The following is an 18,360-nucleotide window of genomic DNA, read 5'->3' on the forward strand; positions in this document are numbered from 1 at the left end:
CGCGCTCACAAACGGACGGGACACGGCGGCAGATCTTCTCAGCCAACCGCCTCACGTTGCAGTTGAGGAAAGAGGTTCGGAGAGGTCAAGGAAGCAGCCCCAACACACAGAGCAGTCAGGGAGAGCTGGGAGCCCAAGGGTCAAGACCTGAACCAAGGAAGGCAGCCCTACGAGGTAAGGGCGCGCAACCTCTGAAGTAACACTGCCTGGGTTCAAATCCCACTCTGTCACTCACCAACTGCCAGAACGGGGCAGGATGAACCTCTCGGGCCTCAGTTTTCACATCCGTTGAGTGGGAGTGTCAAGCGTGTCTATATCAAAGGTTGCTGAGAGTAAACAGAGTGCAGATAAAGGTTAGCACGAGCGCCCAAAGGTTGGCTACCATTATCAGAACCCAAGCTTCCCGATTCCCTGTCCTGGGCGCCAATGCACTGCACTGTTCTTTACGGTTCCTTAGATCTGAGCATCTCTCAGATCTGGGAAAGAAAGTTGTCCATGTTCATGCACCAAGGCTGCGGGCCCACCGAGCACCACGTGGGTGCCTAGAGGATGTGAAATGCACATATCGTGGGTTTTCCAGGATTGGTTGACCAGCGGAAATGAATTTTAATTGATGACCAATTGGAGGAGATCCAAAGACAATCTAAAACATAAACGACAGCACTGAAGTCTATGAACTTCTAAAGTGCTGTGGATCCCTCCATGTAACAAAATTAAGCGGCAACAGAATAACGTCTGTAGTTTAGTAACAGTATTTTACCAACGTCAGGCTCCTGACTGTGATAATGTCCTACGGTTACCGTAGGTCGTTATCGCTGCGGGAAGCTGGTTGAGGAGCACACGGGAACTTAGTACTATTTCTGCAACTTCTTGGGGGTCTCAAATTATTTCACTGTTTTTCTTTTTAATTAATTTATTTGTGAGAGAGAGAGCACGGAAGGAGCAGACAGAATCTCAAGCAGGTTCCACACTGTCAGTGTGGAGCCCGACATGGGGCTCGAACTCATGAACCCCGAGATCATGACCTGAGCCGAAGTCAGACGCTTAACTGACCCAGTCACCCAGGCGCCCCAGTCTCAAATTATTTCAAAATCAAAAGCTACAATGAAATCACAAGGCAACATCTAGGAATGCCAAAAGACTAAGGGGATTCGTGGCAAGTTTTCAACAGGTCAACACAGGCACAGTTTCCAGGCGGGACAGCCCCACGCAAACTTGGGAGGAGATGCCGAGCGAACATCTGGAATGATTCTAAATCGAGCTCTACAGGGAAAAAAAAAAAAAAATTGTTTCTCTTTTGTTTTTCCATTTACTTAAACTCAGAGAAATCCATGTTCTGTCCATAGTTTAAAAACTAATCATAAACAATATAAAATGGGGCTGTACGTCACCATCGCTAACTGTAAACATTTCTAGGGAAGCTTTGCAACATTATACCCTTAAGGATGTCCAGGGAGGGATGAGAGAGATTTGAAGCCTATGAAAATAGGTGATAGAAATAATCTGCGGAGGGAGCCGGAACACCAAATAGGGCGTTCCCATTTGGGAACATGGGTTCCTACGGGATCTGGGGTGGGAAGGGAGAGGATTTCGAGAAAGAGACATGAATGGCAGGTCCCTCAAGGAGCAAGGTTATAACAGATGATGGGAAGGAAGCTCTGGGAGTAGCACAGGGAGGGGGGGCAGAGCCTCCATCTGAGAGAGTTAAGAGGAAGCCGAGTCGTGAGGGACTTGGTCAAGGCCAGGCAGGAAAGCAACACTCCAGGAAGAGGCCATGCCCGCACAGGAATCTGCTTTGCCCCACTTCCCCGCCAAAGGGTCCCCTCTCCCAGAAGCGGGCCGCTTGGAGCCATCACAAATTCAAATCATCAGCCACACGCTCACCTTTGGGAACTCACGGCACTATTTCGGTCTTGTGTCGATGAGTGTGGGTTCAGCTGTCCACCCTGAGACTTTGCCCTCAAGCGTGTGTTTGCATAAAAATAACTTCTGCTCACAAGCCAAACGCTCAGGGAGAGGACAAGGAGGATGGGGGTTTCTTCTGGTTCCCCCCACCCACTAGCCATTTGGACCAGTGTTGTGCGGCAAGTTGTAAATGGTAATTTGGAGGAAGACAGAAGCATGGACGTCAACCCAAGTGTGGTAGAAACCAGGTCCTCTGACCAGCTCTCCCATCCCATCAACTGGTCCCCTGTTGGGGTCTTGTGACTTGCTGTTCCCTCTGCCTGGGACACTCTTCCGGAGCTTCAGGTGGTAGTGCCTTCTCATTCAAGGATCAGCCTACTTGTCACCTTCTCGGAAAATCCTTCCCCGATCACCCAGTCAGCCACTGCCCATCGCAGACACTTCTTACTATCTGTTCTGATACTTGGGAAACTGTCTACTCTCCATCTCTCCCCATGAGAGTTCCAGCACAGTGGCAGGCACAAAGTATTTCCTCCATCAGGAAAATGACTTTTAAGGGGAGGTACAGAGCCTGCGTCAGAAGGGCTGGAGAAGCAGAAGGGTCAGGCTCCCAAATACTCTTCACCAATGGCGCTGAAGGATCGGGGGCAAATCATTTCACCCCCACGGGTCTCAGCCTCCCCGGCTACAAAAGGGCTGTGAGTAGGCTAGGAAAATGAACCAGCTGACCTGTAAGACCTTTGCTTTCCCACACGCTGGGTCAAGGTTTTCAATTATCCAATGTACTCTTGCCTTTCTTCCCTTCATCCATATGTCCATCCATCCATCCATCCATCCATCCAATCATTCTTTGCCATGGGCTAGACCCTGGGAATATAACCTTGAGTAAGACACAATTCTGGTCTTAGCAGAATAAATAACCTCTACCAGCAGATGGAAAGGAAGTAATTCCTGCACAACCAGCTAAGTGCCAAAGGAGATTCTCAGATCTCTGGCTGGGCCGCCGTGGAGATGGTGCCGGGGCAGTTCCCAGAGAAGGAAAACAGACCCACGATCCCACAGATGCAGCAGAGTGATGGAAAATGTACAGTAATCACATCCAAGGAATCCGGTCCAGAAACACAAAGAGAGTCACAGTCCAGGTCCCAACACAGACTGGGGACAAAAAAGGCTCATTCCTGAGGATCGCTGTCCCCCTCTTGGCCATGGAAGGATTGTAATTCTCCTTAGAAGAATGATTATAATCACTGCCGATTCCATCAAGGGTTCTCAGCTAAAGAGCTTAACATGTGCCTACACACGCAGGTGCACGGGCACACGCACAGCTGTCCAGGGCTCCCCCCCGCCGAAGACATGACGAAGGACTGGAGTAGGTGTATTTCTTTCGAAAAGCTCCATGGGAGTTCCGATGCAGCACCCTGATTTACAGCCAGAGAGCTTCCTGCAAAGTTTACTTCTCACTACAATTGTAGAAGCGCATTACAACATCAATGACAACGAGGTGTATCCGTGGGGATCTTGACAGATGGACTTTCTGAAGCATCCAGAACATCCCGGCCATAAAACACTTCTATCTACTGCATCAGAATTTAAATGGCACCTGAAAACAAGTGCATGAGAAGCTAGAATGGGGACACGGCTCAACACTTCAGGATGAACCCCCAGCCACGCAAGCCGCCCGCCCCAGGAGGTGCCCCCGCCGGCCCGCGCGGGTCCGCCAATGCTCTGGCCCAACATAATGCTTCAAAAACAACTTCATAATGTACCCTGAAGTCACAGCCACAGCCCCTTGTTTATGGGCTCAGCCAGATCAGATAAAATTTCATTCTCTGAATTGGTTCCTAATTTAATTATTCCCCGGATAAGCGTTGGCCTCCTGTTGCCACAGGGAGAAAGAACGAGAAGGCACTGGCGCCACAAGCCGTAGCTCGTTTGGCAGCTGGTGGCGGACCAGCCACCCTCCGGCCTCCATCAGGTCAGAGGGGGTTACAACAGCGGGCTCGGGCAAGGTGGTCACCAACCGTCCACCCCAAGCCGGTCAAGAGGGTGACTGGGTTTTACGAAGAGCTTAGGAAGAGCATTCAGGACAACTGAAACCAGGGCTGAGTCCTGGCTCCGTGTGACCTCTTGGGGCCTCAGTTTCCCCATCTACAAAATGGACCCAGACTATGATCCCCTGAAGGCCTTTCCTAGCTCTAATAAATTCAGACAATTCAGATGGGAAACAGAAACCCATCTGAGAATTAAGCCTTCCCTAGGGCCAGGAAAAGAGCATGTAAAAAAATAAACGAATCTTATTATTAAGAGCAAGTAAAAATATCTCATAAACCATAACCCTAGAAATGGAAACATGTGTCCACACAAAAACTTGTACATGAATGTTTATAGCAGATTACCAAGACTCCAAAGTCGGAGACAACCCAAACGTCTATAAAATGTGATCCATCCATCCAATGGAATACGATTTGGCCATCAAAAGGAATGCCAAACTGGTCCATTCTACAACATGGGTCAACTGTAAAACCATGATGCTGGGTGCAAGCCAGTTACAGAAAAACGCAAAAAGCAAAAACAAAACAAAACACAAAAACGCGCGCACACACACACACACACACACACACACGTGTTATTTATACGATTCCAGTCATACACAAGTCCAGAGCAGAAAAACTGATAGAGACAGAAGATGCCTCACTGCTTAGGACTGGGGGAGCGGGGGGCTGTGCATGAGGGAAGTGGGGGCTGACCGCGAATGGGCAAAGGCTCTCTTTCTGAGATGATGGAATGTTCTCAAATTGAATGTGGTGCTGGCTGCACATATCTGTAAATACACTCAAAACTACTGAATCATATGCTTTAAATGGATGGATTTAATTTAAATGTGTGGTATGTGAGCGGACTGTATCTCAAGTAAGCTGTTTGAAAAGGGAAGAGGTTAGGAGCGCCTGGGTGGCTCAGTCGGTTGGGCGTCCGACTTCGGCTTGGGTCGAGATCTCGCAGTTTGTGAGTTTGAGCCCCGCGTCGGGCTCTGTGCAGACAGCTCGGAGCCCGGAGCCTGCTTCGGAGCCTGCTTCGGAGCCTGTGCCTCCCTCCCTCTCTGCCCCTCCCCCACTCACACTCTGACTCTCTCTCCTTCAAAAATCAATAAACATTAAAAAAAATTTTAAAACGAATAATAATAAGGGAATAGGTTGAAAGGACCAAAAAAAAAGCAGTCTGTTGCATAATTTTTAAAAATAAATTCGATGAGAACTTTGTAAGCTAAATATACGTACACACATATACATATACACACATCCACACGCGTGCACACACACCTCCCCAAACAGTTCTATAGCTTCAGGGCTGGTCCAAGAGGCACAAGGCTGATTTTCAGTGGGCAAATCTCCTTCTTCCACAATCCAAAAAAACCGCTGACTCAGACGTGGGCAGGCCTGCATTTTTCTACTGATTTGTTTCAGTTTTAACAGCCGAAAGCAAATTTCCTTTCTACCCCTAATGGCAACCGAGATTTCATCTAATTTTTGATACCTCATTTTACTACATCATTAATGCATCAATTACAATGCAAATTTTGTCCAAGGCAAAGGATCCCTGGATTTTGCAACAGTCGACCTGTGGGCGAATGATTTATTTTATTTTATTTTATTTTATTTTTGCCTGGAAGGTGCTTCTGACGAGGAGGTCTCATTTGCTAAGTGCCCATTGTCTTCCGCACACCTTTCCACATCTCATTTCTCACAGAGACTGCTACAGCGAGTACAAATAGCTTTTCAAAGTTAGGACGACACAAATGTCAGGCTGCTCCCACTCTCATTAATCAGAGCGTCCCTTCAGCCTCTTATTTATTCCGACTGATAACTTGCTTAGGCAAGTTCAGCATGTCCTAAAAGCAGCTATTTCCTCTGACTCTCAGGACAGTGCACTTGGGTCGCTGGCCCAATCCGGGGTCGCACAGGGTCCTTCTGGATCTGACAATCTTTTATTAAGAACTGTGACGGGGAACGAGGTGGGGTCGCATCACCGCGGGTTGGGCTGAAGATGACCACGGAAAAGGCAACCGTGAGTTTCTCGCACTTCAAGAACACCCAGACGCCCAGGAAGTGGTGCTTCCTAAACGCTCACCATCTCTGAGGCAGGGCAATGTTTCTTTCAGATAAGGAATGTTCACTGATGGGTCAAAGTAAGAACCAAACATGGAAAGTTCCACGCTTAACACTGGATGGCCCATCAGGGCAGTGCTGGAGCTAGCATCCCAGCTCTCCATACCTCTCTCCTCAGACCGTCTCCCTGCCTCGCTTCCTCTCCCACGTGCGGCTCAGCATCCCTGGAGCCCGAGGAAGGAAAAGTTCCCAAGCAGAGGGAGGCCTGACACTCCTTCGGTCAAGATGCTCTTTTCAAGATGGCGATGGGGAGGGCCAGAGGGTTCCTGCTGCCTCAACCGAGTCCGGTCCTAAAGTAACAGCGCGCAGCGTCCGAGGAGGAGCTGGTCCCAACCAAGGGGAGGATCCTGGGTAGCTGGGAAGCAGGGACAAGTGGGCCTTGGTACCAGAGAACCAGGGGCCAGACGTGGGGTCCCCCAGGCCCTGCCAGGAACCCCCGTGTCCCCTTCTCCTCTGCCCTCCACTCTGTGATGATGGAGAGTTTGCCGGGGGGTTGGGGACGAGCCTAGATTTGGGGCTGGCCGACATATCACCCAGGTTGGCTGTCCCCAACAGGCCGGCTGACTTCCACTTCTCCATTTGTTGAGTCACTTGGAGACAGGGTTTCCATCTGGGGCTGCCACGCTCCCACACACACACACACACACCACTGGAAGCAGAGGTCCTAGCCCAGCACAACTGCAGCCCCCCACCTCTCACTCTGGAGAAGAGGGCGGAGACCAGCTAAGCGGTAAAACTCCGTCTCCACCAAATGTCTGACAAAGCAGGGCTGTTCTCTGGAAAATGAAAAGGCTAACCCGTCCCCAAGAATCTCATGGAGGATGACATCCCACAGAGGCCTTCGGAGTTCAACCATGAACCGGAAATGAGAACGTCCTGCCCCCCCCCCCCCCCGCCTCCTCCAGACCACAGGACGGACCCCAAACGCCCATTCTTCTCCACATCTTCCTGGAGCGACAATAATTCTGAAATCAATGTCTGGTTACGTGGCCCCGAGATGAGCCAGCTGTGGTCCATCCCCTACCTGGGATGTCCAGGAAACGGAGGTCACAGGAGCCACACAATCCCACGGGACCGGGGCCCAAATCGGGCCATCCTCCGCGTGGCTGCTGCTTACCAGAACATGACCCGGAATGCACACTGGGAGGCACAAGCGCTCAGCCCAGACTCCCCGAGGCAACCCCGCTCTTTGGTAATCCTGGAGATCCCTTACGTGCACAAGCAAATATGGTTGTGTGTGTGTGTACATTTGGAAGACTCTTTATATAAACAGGTTCACAAATCAGAGGAAATAATCCTCTGTAGACCAATAGTCTGATTTGGGGTTTGGAAATTATGGCCGCAATAAATACACGCCAGGATATACTTTATATTTTTAATGCAAATATTTACATTCCAAACAAAGGCGCCTGGAATTTAAAGACAAGCCATTATGCCAGCTATAAGAAACACTAACAGCCCCCACACTTCTTCCCTGAGTAGATGGCTCCTGTTTATATTTCTGAAACACCAACCAAATTTCCATAACATTTCCCCCCAAGGCTCTCAAGACACATACACACACACGAAGCTGTTTAGTGGCCCAAAACCCTAATGCCAGGAAATCCAAGGTTATTGCATGAGGCTCTTGACTCCTTCAAAAATTTAGTGGCAAGCGTTAACTCCTGTACCGGGGCACCAAATCGAGGACTCTTTTCTACCTTCTGGGTGCACACCCAGAGGCCCGCGTAAGATCCGTAACGGTCCGGGAGAAATGGGTTTTTGAAAGAATCATTTTCATTAATTCAATAAACGGCAAGCCTCCCCCGACTCTTTGCGGGCCTAGTTGTAAGCGGGTCCCCTAGAAACCTTCCTCAACCTTGAGAGGCTCCCCGGGCTAGGGAAAGCAGACGGCACTCAGGAAACTGGAAGATGATGCAAGGTGAGATAGGTTCAAGGTGGAGTTCGAAGCAGAACACGGAAGGTCAGAAGAGGAAAGGAACACTTGGACGGGGGACAAAGGGGCTCAGGGGGGATGTGGCAGAGATGATACGAGTTACCGGCAGAGGTTTCCTGAAGGTGGCGATGGGGCCCCACGGGAGTGGGGGGGGGGGGGGCCAAGGGGAGGCAGACGTGGTTCTCCCGGCCAGGCTCGTGGTCAGCACATACCTCCACTCCTTGTGAACTGCCTCACGGTTTAGAACGCAGCCTCGGGGTCCAGGGCTAATCATTTACTCACTGTGGCGACCACTCCCACGCTCTGCAGATACAAGTAGCCGACAAGGCCTTGCTGCCTAACTTCAATGCCCCCCTGCCCTAATGGACACCATCTGTCAGCCCCCACCAAGGGCCAGGCCCCAGGCTCCACACTTACTACTGGATGTCAGCAAGGGACTCGTCTTGCTCGCTCCTGACGTCTCCTCCCACATGCACAGCACTCCGCCTGTGTGTCTACACCCGGTGGTATCTACACTATCCCAGGAGCGTGGAACAAGGATCTGGATGTGAGTGAGTGACCCAGTCCTGCCTTTTCTCACCCAGAGCAGGCCTGCCACCCCACCAGCTGCCCAGGGAGGTGGGGGCTGCCCCCGGGGCGGCTGCAACTTCCCCATTCTGCCTGTGACTGGGGGGGTGGGGGGGACAGGGGGCGCCCTCAGTTCGGGACTACGATGCCCCCATGCCCACCAGCTACATTCTCCAACGTAGGCTTCAGTCGAGGACAGATGCCACATTTTTATCTCCACTCATCTCTCTCTCTCTCTCTCTCTCTCTCTCTCTCTCGGTTCAGAAGCTGTCCAGGAAGAGGGGCTCAATTTGGGGAGCCCCCTGGAGCCCTAAATTGTGCTACTTCTAATACTCAAAACACAATACAAAGTAGAAATCATTAACCCCCTTTACCAATGACAAAACTGAGGCACAAGAAGGGTAGGCCAGTTGCTCAGGGTTACGGTAAAGGAGCAAAGAAACAAAGGATGGGGCGCCTGGGTGGCTCATTCAGCTGAGCCACTGACTTCAGCTCAGGTCACGATCTCATGGTTCCTGACTTCTAGCCCCGTATGGGGCTTGCTATTGACAGCATAGAGCCTGCTTCGGATCCTCTGTCCCTGCTCCCCTCTCCGAAATAAATAAACATTAGAAAGAAAAGAAAAGAAAAGAAAAGAAAAGAAAAGAAAAGAAAAGAAAAGAAAAGAAAAGAAAAGAAAAGAAAAGAAAAGAAAAGAAAAGAAAAGAAAAGAAACACAGAGGGACTCCCTCCCTGGTCAGCATGGTGCCAGGCTCACCCACCCCGAGCTGCCCCGCCAAGGGTCTCTAAGGGACCGAACACCCAGGCTAAAAGAACGTCTGCATGGAGGCACCAAACCTCTGATTCGCTGCAAATGTGAAGGGGCTGAAGTTCACTTCCATCGGCGTGTGTGAGTAAACAGGTGTCACGAGGGGCAGACAGAGCTCCCCGGCCCCTTCCATCAAGGGCATGAGACAGGAATGCACTTCTGCAGACCTCTCAGACTCTGGGATGCAGGTTCCAACCTGAGAGCAAAGATGCCCCAGGCCCTCGGGGCGGGTCCCCACAAGGGCACAGCAGAGCAGGACAGAAGTTCCCCCGTGACCCGGGGCTGCCCTGGCAGGGACAGAATCACCACCCCTCACGGTCTTCCCCTCCTGCTCCAGACCACCACTGTCTTTTCCACCCCAGGGAGCAGAGGAATCAAAAGGAGGGTATCCCATTTCAAGAGAAAATGTAAAAAAGACCAGGTTCCAGCACAATGTAGGAAAAAATAATTATGCCTGGTCTGCATCTAATTATTTGCCCATGTTGGGGTAGTTTCCAGGCACCTGGGTGACTAGGCTGCCTGCTTCAATATTTTCACCACAAACACAATTCTGGAAAGTGTCCAAGTTTCCATTATAATGACACCCTCTACTCCTGATGATCTGCCAACCTCACTTTCTTCCGAGAGCCGAAAGGCCGGGGCCAGGACGAGTTCGAGAAACGTGAAGTAGGTGTCAGGGGGAGCCCTGGGCCAGCAACGAGGCCCCTGCAAGCCTGCTCAGGACTCTTGGAAGCTTACAGCGGGGCTCAAGATGTAACATCCGAACGCAAGCTGTCCCCGCACGTCTCCGGCGAGAGCTGCCTGATCTGCCCTCTGCTTCACTGTGACAAGTGGGGAACACAGCCGAACGGACCCACGGCCTGCCCACGGGGTCCGCTGAAAGGGTCACAAAGTGGCCGTTTACCCAGCCCCTGCTCACACACACACACACACACACACACACACACACACACACACACACGAAGAAACAGGCCCGAGAGGTAAAGCAGCCAGCCAAAGAAAACCGGAACAGGATCTACAGGATCCAAGGTGTCCTGGGGCTCCTGGCCTTATGAGGTCCCGAAGGCAGAATCTGTTGAAATCCTGCGCCCCCTTCTGAAATCCACCCACCTACCATCTTCATGAAAAGTTGTCCACGCAATTTCCAGGCGTTCAGAGACGTCTTCTGTCCTTGGTTATGAGCTCCAGCACTCAAGAGTACAAGAGTGCTTCCTGTGCGCCAGGCCCTGCTCCGAGCACCTGGCGGGTGTCGACTCACGTATGAGACAGCGGCCCGTCAGGCCGGGGGACGAAGTCATTCCAGACCACTGCGACCTCGGAGCCGCCGCTAACCATGTCCTTCCTGCCAGCGGTGTTACATAACCAACTTGTGCAAGCTTTGCCTTGCCCACTAATTGGGTGCTGCCCTGGCTGTGTGCTTCCTCTGCCTCCCCCCGCCCCAACCCAGCGCACTTGGCCCTGGGCCCACACCTGGGGCGATGCATCAATGCCTCCCATCATCACCGCCGCCGAAACGCCTGAGGTTCCTCACACCCCTTTTGAAACCAGCAGGGACTGAAAACCTGCTTTCCAGGGCCACCTCCCCCTAACGTAGCATTTGCTGATTCACACCCACCTTCCCCTTCTGGGGAAGCCACAGTTTTTACCCTGTACCCTGTCTTCTTTCCCTCCAGACCCCGCTGTCGTTCCCTCATCCTTCCTCCTGGACACCTGGGTGGCTGAAAGCTCGGTCTGTGTGATCTCAAGCAGCCTCCCCGCCCTCTAACAGAGACAAAGGGGGACACCTGTCCGACCTGCCTGGCACAGGGCCAGCTGGGAACCAGTGGGGACCCAGCCAGTGACAGCTGTTGTGACCAAATGTCCGCCTCCCCAGCCCCCATATGTTAAAAAAAAAAAACCAAGGGGCGCCTGGGTGGCTCAGTCGGTGAAGCGTCCGACTTCGGCTCAGGTCACGATCTCACGGTCCGTGAGTTCGAGCCCCGCGTCGGGGCTCTGGGCTGATGGCTCAGAGCCTGGAGCCTGCTTCCGATTCCGTGTCTCCCTCTCTCTCTGCCCCTCCCCCATTCATGATCTGTCTCTCTGTCTCAAAAATAAATAAATGTTAAAAAAAAAATTAAAAACAAAAAAAAAACTGTATTGGCCCAAATCAACACAAAGCCTTTACTTTTCTTCCTGGCTACCTAAACGGGATAGACTAACTAGATAACTGCCACCTTTAAGCTTGCTTCATGCTGCGAAAACATGGGTCATCTTCTCCGGCTTTATTGTAAAGGACGAGCATCTCGGGAAGGAAAGCAGACCTCCGCACTGGAGAACAATAAAGAAATACATTGTGCACGTCAAAACACTCGGTCTCCCGACACCTGCTCGGCTAAGTGAGAACACAATCTCCTGGCTCACGTGACAGGCACAAAATCACCCACGGAAGTAACTGAATATACTCCCCGGCCTCCCAACAGACAGACTGGAAGGGAAGACAGGCGGCATGATTCTGAACAATGACTGAAAACATCACTGCCAAACGACATACTGCTGGAGAGATGCCCGCCAGCTGACTGCTCACTTAAGTGACACTCCCATGCCAGCTACTACTGTTAAGTTTTATTTATTTATTTGCGAGAGACAGAGACGGCACAAGTCGGGGAGGGGCAGAGAGGGAGAGAGAGAATCCCAAGCAGGCTCCACGCTGCCAGCACAGAGCCCGGCGCGGGGCTCGCTCCATCCCACCAACTGCAAGATCATGACCCAAGCAGAAACCAGGAGTCCGAGGGGCACCTGGGGGGGGGCTCAGCTGGTTAAGCGTCTGACTCCTGATTTCAGCTCAGGTCGCGATCTCACGGTTCGTGAGCGGGAGCCCTGCACGGGGGAGTAGTTTGACATCTGCACTAATAGGGTGGAGCCTGAGATACTCTCTCCCTCTCTCTCTGCCCCTCCCCTGCCCATGCTGGCGCTCTCTCTCTCTCTCTCAAAATAAATAAAACTTAAAAAAAAAATGAAAGGAAAAGAAAAGAAACCAGGAGTCAGACGCTTAACTGGCTGAGCCACCCAACTTTCCCCAGCTACTACTTTTAAAGGTAGTGTCTGCTTTTAGAATTTAAGAACATTCCCGTCTCTGACACATGGTTCCAAATTGTATCTTTGCAATCCTGGACCTAGAGGCACTAGGAAGGGGAAGGGGTCCAAACATACGGACAGGATCTGGGGGTTTCCAAGAGGCTCCAGCCCCGCGTGGTGGGATGTAAGGGCAGGCCCAGGAGCTACAGATCGGGGGCAGGGGCTGACTCCCCACTTTCAGGCTTTCAACTGCTGTGAGCCTCGGTTTCCACATCTGTCAAAGGAGACTCCTCCTCCAACAACCCACCCCTTCCAGCACTGTTCTTGCCCTACTGTCCTTCCCAGCTCGAGGTCTGTCCATCTGGTACAGGCATTTCTGTCTGCCCCCCCTTCTGTGAGGGCTGGGGCTGTGCCCGTCTTACCACCGTAGCACCCCCCAGATGCTCCACCCTGGGATCTATTTGGTAAATGAAATCATATAAAAAGTCTTAGTAGCGTCACTTCCCACGTGATGGGTCTCCATCAGGTAGCTACTGATTGAGTGTGTGACACACACGTGTGTGACAGAGCCTGGCACATGGCGCTTAGTCCCTGGGCCCTTGGGGAAGGGGGGGGGGGGTGAGCCACAAGTCCTACCATGTATCACATCTCCCTGATGGTAGGACACCCCTCCCATTATACAGACACGGGGCCAGATGTCAAACTTCAGACCTCCTGGCAATACAACCACCCCAACCTTTTACTCCACTTCTAGAATGAGAACCCACACTTGAATGTCCACGCTTGAGAATTCTCCTGAAAACAAACAAGACCCGCCAAGTCTGTTTCTTTCCAACTGGCCGAGGCCGAGTCAAAGCTGCCCCCTATAGGTGGGGCATGGTTCACCCATTCAGGGCAGCCCCAGAATCCCCCTCCTCTCCTTCTCCCCCCAGCACTTGCAAGGGCGATTTCCAGCTGGGTCCTACATGGCCTTGGACAACCACAATCTAATCACAGCCCAGACTAATCTAAAGCTTCTGATAGTGCAGGTTCAAAGGGCCTGAGGTTCCTGTGGCCCAGCTGGTTAACCTGGAGTTTCTTTTACACTCTTCTCCAAACACCAAATAAACACAATCCACTTCCCAACCTCTCCCAACCTTTCCTGCAAACACTGCCTCTTCCAGACGCAGGGATTAATCTTCTCTCTTTCTGGCAGGTAGAAAACCAAATGCCTTGGCTCTCCTGGCCAGGGGCAGCAGCAACAGAGGAGAGAAAGGTACAGAAAGAGAAGCCTGCACAGAAGCCACAGCGACGGTGCCGGGATCCCTGGCCGAGACCGTGGTTCGGGCACCACAAGCTCTAGTCATCAAAGAAAAGCAAGGCATACCTGTACCCCACTGTGGGCAGACCTGCCCCCTCCCCCTGCCCTGGCCATCCTCCCCCCACCCCTGCTCCCCATACCTGGATGAATTCATGCTGCTTGCTTCACCCACAAGCCAGCTCACTGCAGTCATGCATTGATCAGAAAAGACAGACGCTGTTGAATTTCCTTCCCAGGAGCCTAGAGACGGTTCTCCTGGGGACCTTGAAGGGAAGCCCAGACCCGCAGCTCTACTTCTGGCTCAAACCCACGCTGAGAGGGAGACCATGGCAAGCAGCCCCACCTTGCTGGCTCAGCCTCCTCGTCCAGGACGAGGCAAAAAGAACATTTTCCTGCCAATCTTCCAGGAGTATTGTAGAGAAAAACTTATTTGATAAAAACCACCTAATTAAAAGATATTTTTATGCACACGCTATTTTAAGCAAAAGCATGTATGACTCCAATGTGTTTAGGTAGCAATCAAAACATCCCGATTCAACATTCAGTTTGTAAAACCCCTAAGTGCCACGTTCTGTAAGGGAGGATTCCTGATTTTCCAAGGGATGGGGGGGCAGGAAGGCTGGGATGGAGAGCGGGGTGGGAAGGTCCTAGAGGAACTTCGGGCAAATCTCCAAACCTGGGTTTCCTCCCGGGCCCCGCAGGGCGTGCACATGCCCTCAAGGTGCCTTTCTGCTCGGCGGGCTGGCTGCCCTCATGGCAACTGCAGCTGATAAAGAGGGGCTGGGGGGCACTACGGAGGAGCCCAGAAGCGGAGCCCCCCCACCCCCCCGCTCCGCTTCACTGAACGCCGCGCCAAATCCCTTCACGGGGCGTCCTGGGGCTTCCTGAGAGCACAACTTCATCCCCCAAACTCCGCGCCATCAACTCACCCGGTGTGAACACGCGGGGGACGGGGCACACGGGGGGCCCCCCCGGAGATCTAGCCTCAGCCCCAGCCTCGCCGCCTGCTTCTCGAGCCTCCCTACGCGAGGCGCAGACGTCCAGCCGCCAGCAGCCGGCAAGCGAGCCCCCGCCTCCTGTGTCTCCGCCGGCCTCTCCAGCCGCGAGGGCCACGCCAGGGCGCGGGGCGGGCGGGCAACGTGGGCACCAGGACCGCGACGGGGCGGCCAGGCAGCCGCGCCCAGGACCCAGGCGGCTCCGAATCCCAAACACACACGCACACACGCGCGCGCACGCCGGCCAATCCATTCGCCCGGAGGAGTCGGAAGGCGCTTTCCCGGCTCTTCATTCATTCCCCAAAGGCGAGGTTCCTTCACCCGGCCGCCTCCATCCCGCCCTCCCAGGGGGCTCCGAGAGGGCCCACTGCGCCACGCGTCCTCTCCACCCGCACCCGCACCCGCAGCCCAACGCCCCGGCGCTCCGGCACGATCGCCGCCGCCTCCCCGGCTCCCCCACGGCTTCGGCGCCCCGCAGCCCCCGCTCCCCGCCGCCGCGCCGCTCAGACCTGCCGCGCTCGGCTCGCCGCGCCCAGCCGGCCGGGGCCGCCGCCGCCGAGAAGCGCCGGCAACTCCCGAGTCCCGCCGCCTCCCGAGCCACGGCCGGCAGCCGGGAGGGGGCAGGGGGCGGAGGGCCGAGAGGAAGGAGGAGGGGGCGGGGAGCAAAAGTTCAGGCCGCTCCGGGCCCGGCCGCGCCCCCGTCTCCTCCCACGCCCGCCCCCGCGGTGTCCCCGGCCGGACCGGGTCCCACACGCGTGGGTGCCTGGGGACCCCCCCTCCCCCGCCGCGTCCTCCCGCCTCCTCGGCCCAAAGCGCCCGTGGCACCGGAGCGGGAGGTCCGGGGGTGGCTGCCAGCCAGGGTCGGGGAGAGAGAGAGGCGGCTGCCCACTTACCTGCCCCGGGCTGCGCCTGGAAACTTCCCCGAAGTGCGCGGGGGAGCCGAGCATCTGGCTGGGGGAATTCCCGCCCCCCTCCCCCGACCACCACCACCCACCCGGCGCGCGCTCACACGGTGAAAGCACCGGTCTGTCTGTCGGTCGGTCCGTCCTCCGCCTGCAGCTTCCAGAGCGGGGCGGCGCGGGGGCGCCCCGACTCCGACTCCCGGGGCCGTTCTTCTGGGCAGCCGGCCCGTGCGTGCCCCGCGGCGTGCGCCCCCCGCCGGCCTCCGGCCGTCCGCAGCGCCACCACCCCTTCGCCTCGTCCCCTGTCCCCGAGCTCCTGCTGCATTCTCTCGAGCCAAGGAGGGGGCACGCGAGTCCCGGCGGCGCCGCCGCCGCCGCCGCCGCCGCCGGGCAGCCCTTCCCGCGGGGTCGCCGGCGCGCGGGGTGCCCGGAGGCGGCCGGGACCGGCGGCGAGGGGACGCCCCCGCTGATGTCCGCGGGGGGGGGGGCGCGGGGGGGGCTTCGGGAGACTGGGCCGAGGGGCACGGGGCTCAAACCTGCCTCGGCTCGGCGCGCTCGCAAGTTCATTGTCTGCCTGGGCCGCCGCCGCCGCCGCCGCCGCGCCGGGAGCGCCGCGGGGAGTGAGGCTGCGCGCAGCCTCCGCCGGCCCGGACTCCCTACGCCCAGCCCCGCCGCCGCCCGCGCCGCCCGGCCGGAACGCGGAGGGGCGCCGGAAGCCGGAGCTCCGAGCCAGACCTCCGCCCGCCGCTCCTCGCCGCCCCCACCCCCGCGCCTGGCACCCAACTTGTACCTGAGAAGCCGGAGTCCAGCCCCGGAGCCTCTGCGGCTCGGGCTCCGCGGGAGCGCGCCCAGCCCGGCGCCTCGAGCCCCGCATCCAGGGCGCGTCAACCTGACTCCCCGAGCGCAGGGAGGAAAAGTTTGGGAGTGACGTGCGGATGGCGAATGAAACCTCCGAAGAGAACCCTCCCCCCGCCCCATGTCGCGCTGACACAGCTCGAGTCTGGAATGTGAGATCAAGGCGTGTGCGCCGCGCGGTGGGTTTGGTCCCCGCCCCCTCCCCTTCCGAGTAAACACGGTTTGTGTGATGCGGTGATTCCAAATAGAAAGCAAACCGAAACCCCTGAAGTCTGCCCGCGACGCTCTGCCAGAGACATTTTTAACGAACTTGGCGGTCTGCAGCCAGCCCATACATTGATATGCAAGGCCACGGCGCTGGTGGGTTCTGCGCCGGCTGTTGTATTTTTGCAGCCCGCGAAGCCTCTCCCGGGCTCTTTGGCCCAGCCTGTTTGCTTCTACCGGGAGGGAAGGCTCCGCGGGACCGGGAGCCCTGCCGCAGTGCCCGGGAGGCTCCTGCTCCAGGAAACCACCTGGGCCGCCCCAGGCCAAGGAACCGGCCCCGGTGGTCGACTCCCTGACCCTTGACCAAAGATGCCAACAGTTAAAGAAAAGACGCTGGATTTTTGGAAGACTCAACTCAGGGGGCGCTTGGAGCAACCAAGCCCAGCCTCTCAGGAAACAGGTCCAAGGGACAGAAAAAAAACATCTTTGTCTTCAGTCACACAGCCTTTTGCCTGCCCATGTCCCCATGGCCATGGTCCAGCATCCTCTGGCTCAAAGCAGCCAGAAGTGGAGCTGAAAGTCTTTCCTATGCTGCAGAGTGCTGGCCCGCCGCTGAGGGGTGCTTCCTGATCCTGCCTTTCCCCCTTTCCTCTTGTTCTGAAAAAGCTGATCTGTATTGCCCGAGGCTTCCTCTCACCCCCCAGAAACTATAGCCTGCCCTGAGGTCGTCAACTTGTGCTCGGCCTCCATGGCAACTAATGCAGAGGTCACAATCAGAGGATTATAACTGCAGATGGGAAGCTGGATGAGAGGGGAATTCTTCAAAACTGTGTCTTGTTTTCCTGCAAATAATGCCTCTTACATAAAATCTACGAAGAAAGCGGCAGCAAAGAGACCAGCCTCGGAATCTCAGACTACATTGCGTTCTCCATATAGACTCCGCTTGGTGATTTTCGCTCATTATTATTATTTTTTTTTTTTTTAAACGAAACCCTTTTTCTGAAAATACAATGAGCTGCTTTTTGCAGGGTTCACAATTCCCAATAGATGATGATGCCATTTTTCAAGGTCTTACACACGTTGTGGCTTCGGGGCTTATTTATTGGCTCCCAAGAAAAGCCTGCCTTTCAGTGAAGTTTATATACTCGAGTAATTGCATGGGGGGGGGGGGGGGTGGCACAGTGCAGGGTGCTGTTAAAGAGGGTTAGTTGTACATGTGTCTGCAAGGGAGGCCCTGGGCCAGGCAGCTGTCAGACCAGAGTGTGCAATGGGTTTAAACAAACACAGGGAAGGTTCTATGGAAACACTGAGGAGGAAATCCGCTCCTGTAAGGCCTCCATGGCCACACATACCTCGGTCTTTCCTCTCCTCCCTCCAAGTAAACACATGACCCCGTTATGGAGATGGCTCTGGGCCCACCCAGATCACTTTCAAATTCAGGTGTCGGAAGTCACAGTTGACACGGAGCAAATTGTTTTTGAGTAAAATCACGGTACCGCTTTGATCTGAATTCCACCAGGGACTTTCCAAAGGTATGTATGCACGTGCCCGAGATCAACTAGAGGGCAATTTTTGCCCTCCACACTCAACGTTTCAAAAAATTACCCGAGAATTGCACTTTGCCTATGATTCTGGAGGGTTGAGAGAACACCCCAAAGCCAGACGTGTGAA

At 54.7% G+C, this 18,360-nt stretch overlaps 1 protein-coding gene across 5 annotated transcripts in view; it reads right to left on the reverse strand.

Moving 5' to 3' along the window:
* The window catches only part of CHST15 (carbohydrate sulfotransferase 15), a 79,277-nt gene extending 62,694 nt beyond the window's left edge, over positions 1 to 16,583 (reverse strand). Inside the window, exons 1-2 of one of the 5 annotated variants that reach the window (XM_042907916.1) lie at positions 16,421 to 16,583; positions 236 to 326 (exon numbers count right to left, since the gene is read on the reverse strand). The gene's annotated coding sequence lies outside the window, so the exon portion shown is untranslated. Of the gene's footprint in view, positions 1 to 235; positions 481 to 10,493; positions 10,786 to 15,237; positions 15,278 to 16,420 lie in introns of those variants that run through there. The other 4 variants (XM_042907914.1, XM_042907917.1, XM_042907919.1 and 1 more) reach the window with 4 other exon arrangements.
* Between the last annotated feature and the right edge of the window lie 1,777 nt (positions 16,584 to 18,360).

This window comes from Panthera leo, chromosome D2, assembly GCF_018350215.1.
Source record: "Panthera leo isolate Ple1 chromosome D2, P.leo_Ple1_pat1.1, whole genome shotgun sequence".
Lineage (NCBI taxonomy): Eukaryota > Metazoa > Chordata > Mammalia > Carnivora > Felidae > Panthera > Panthera leo.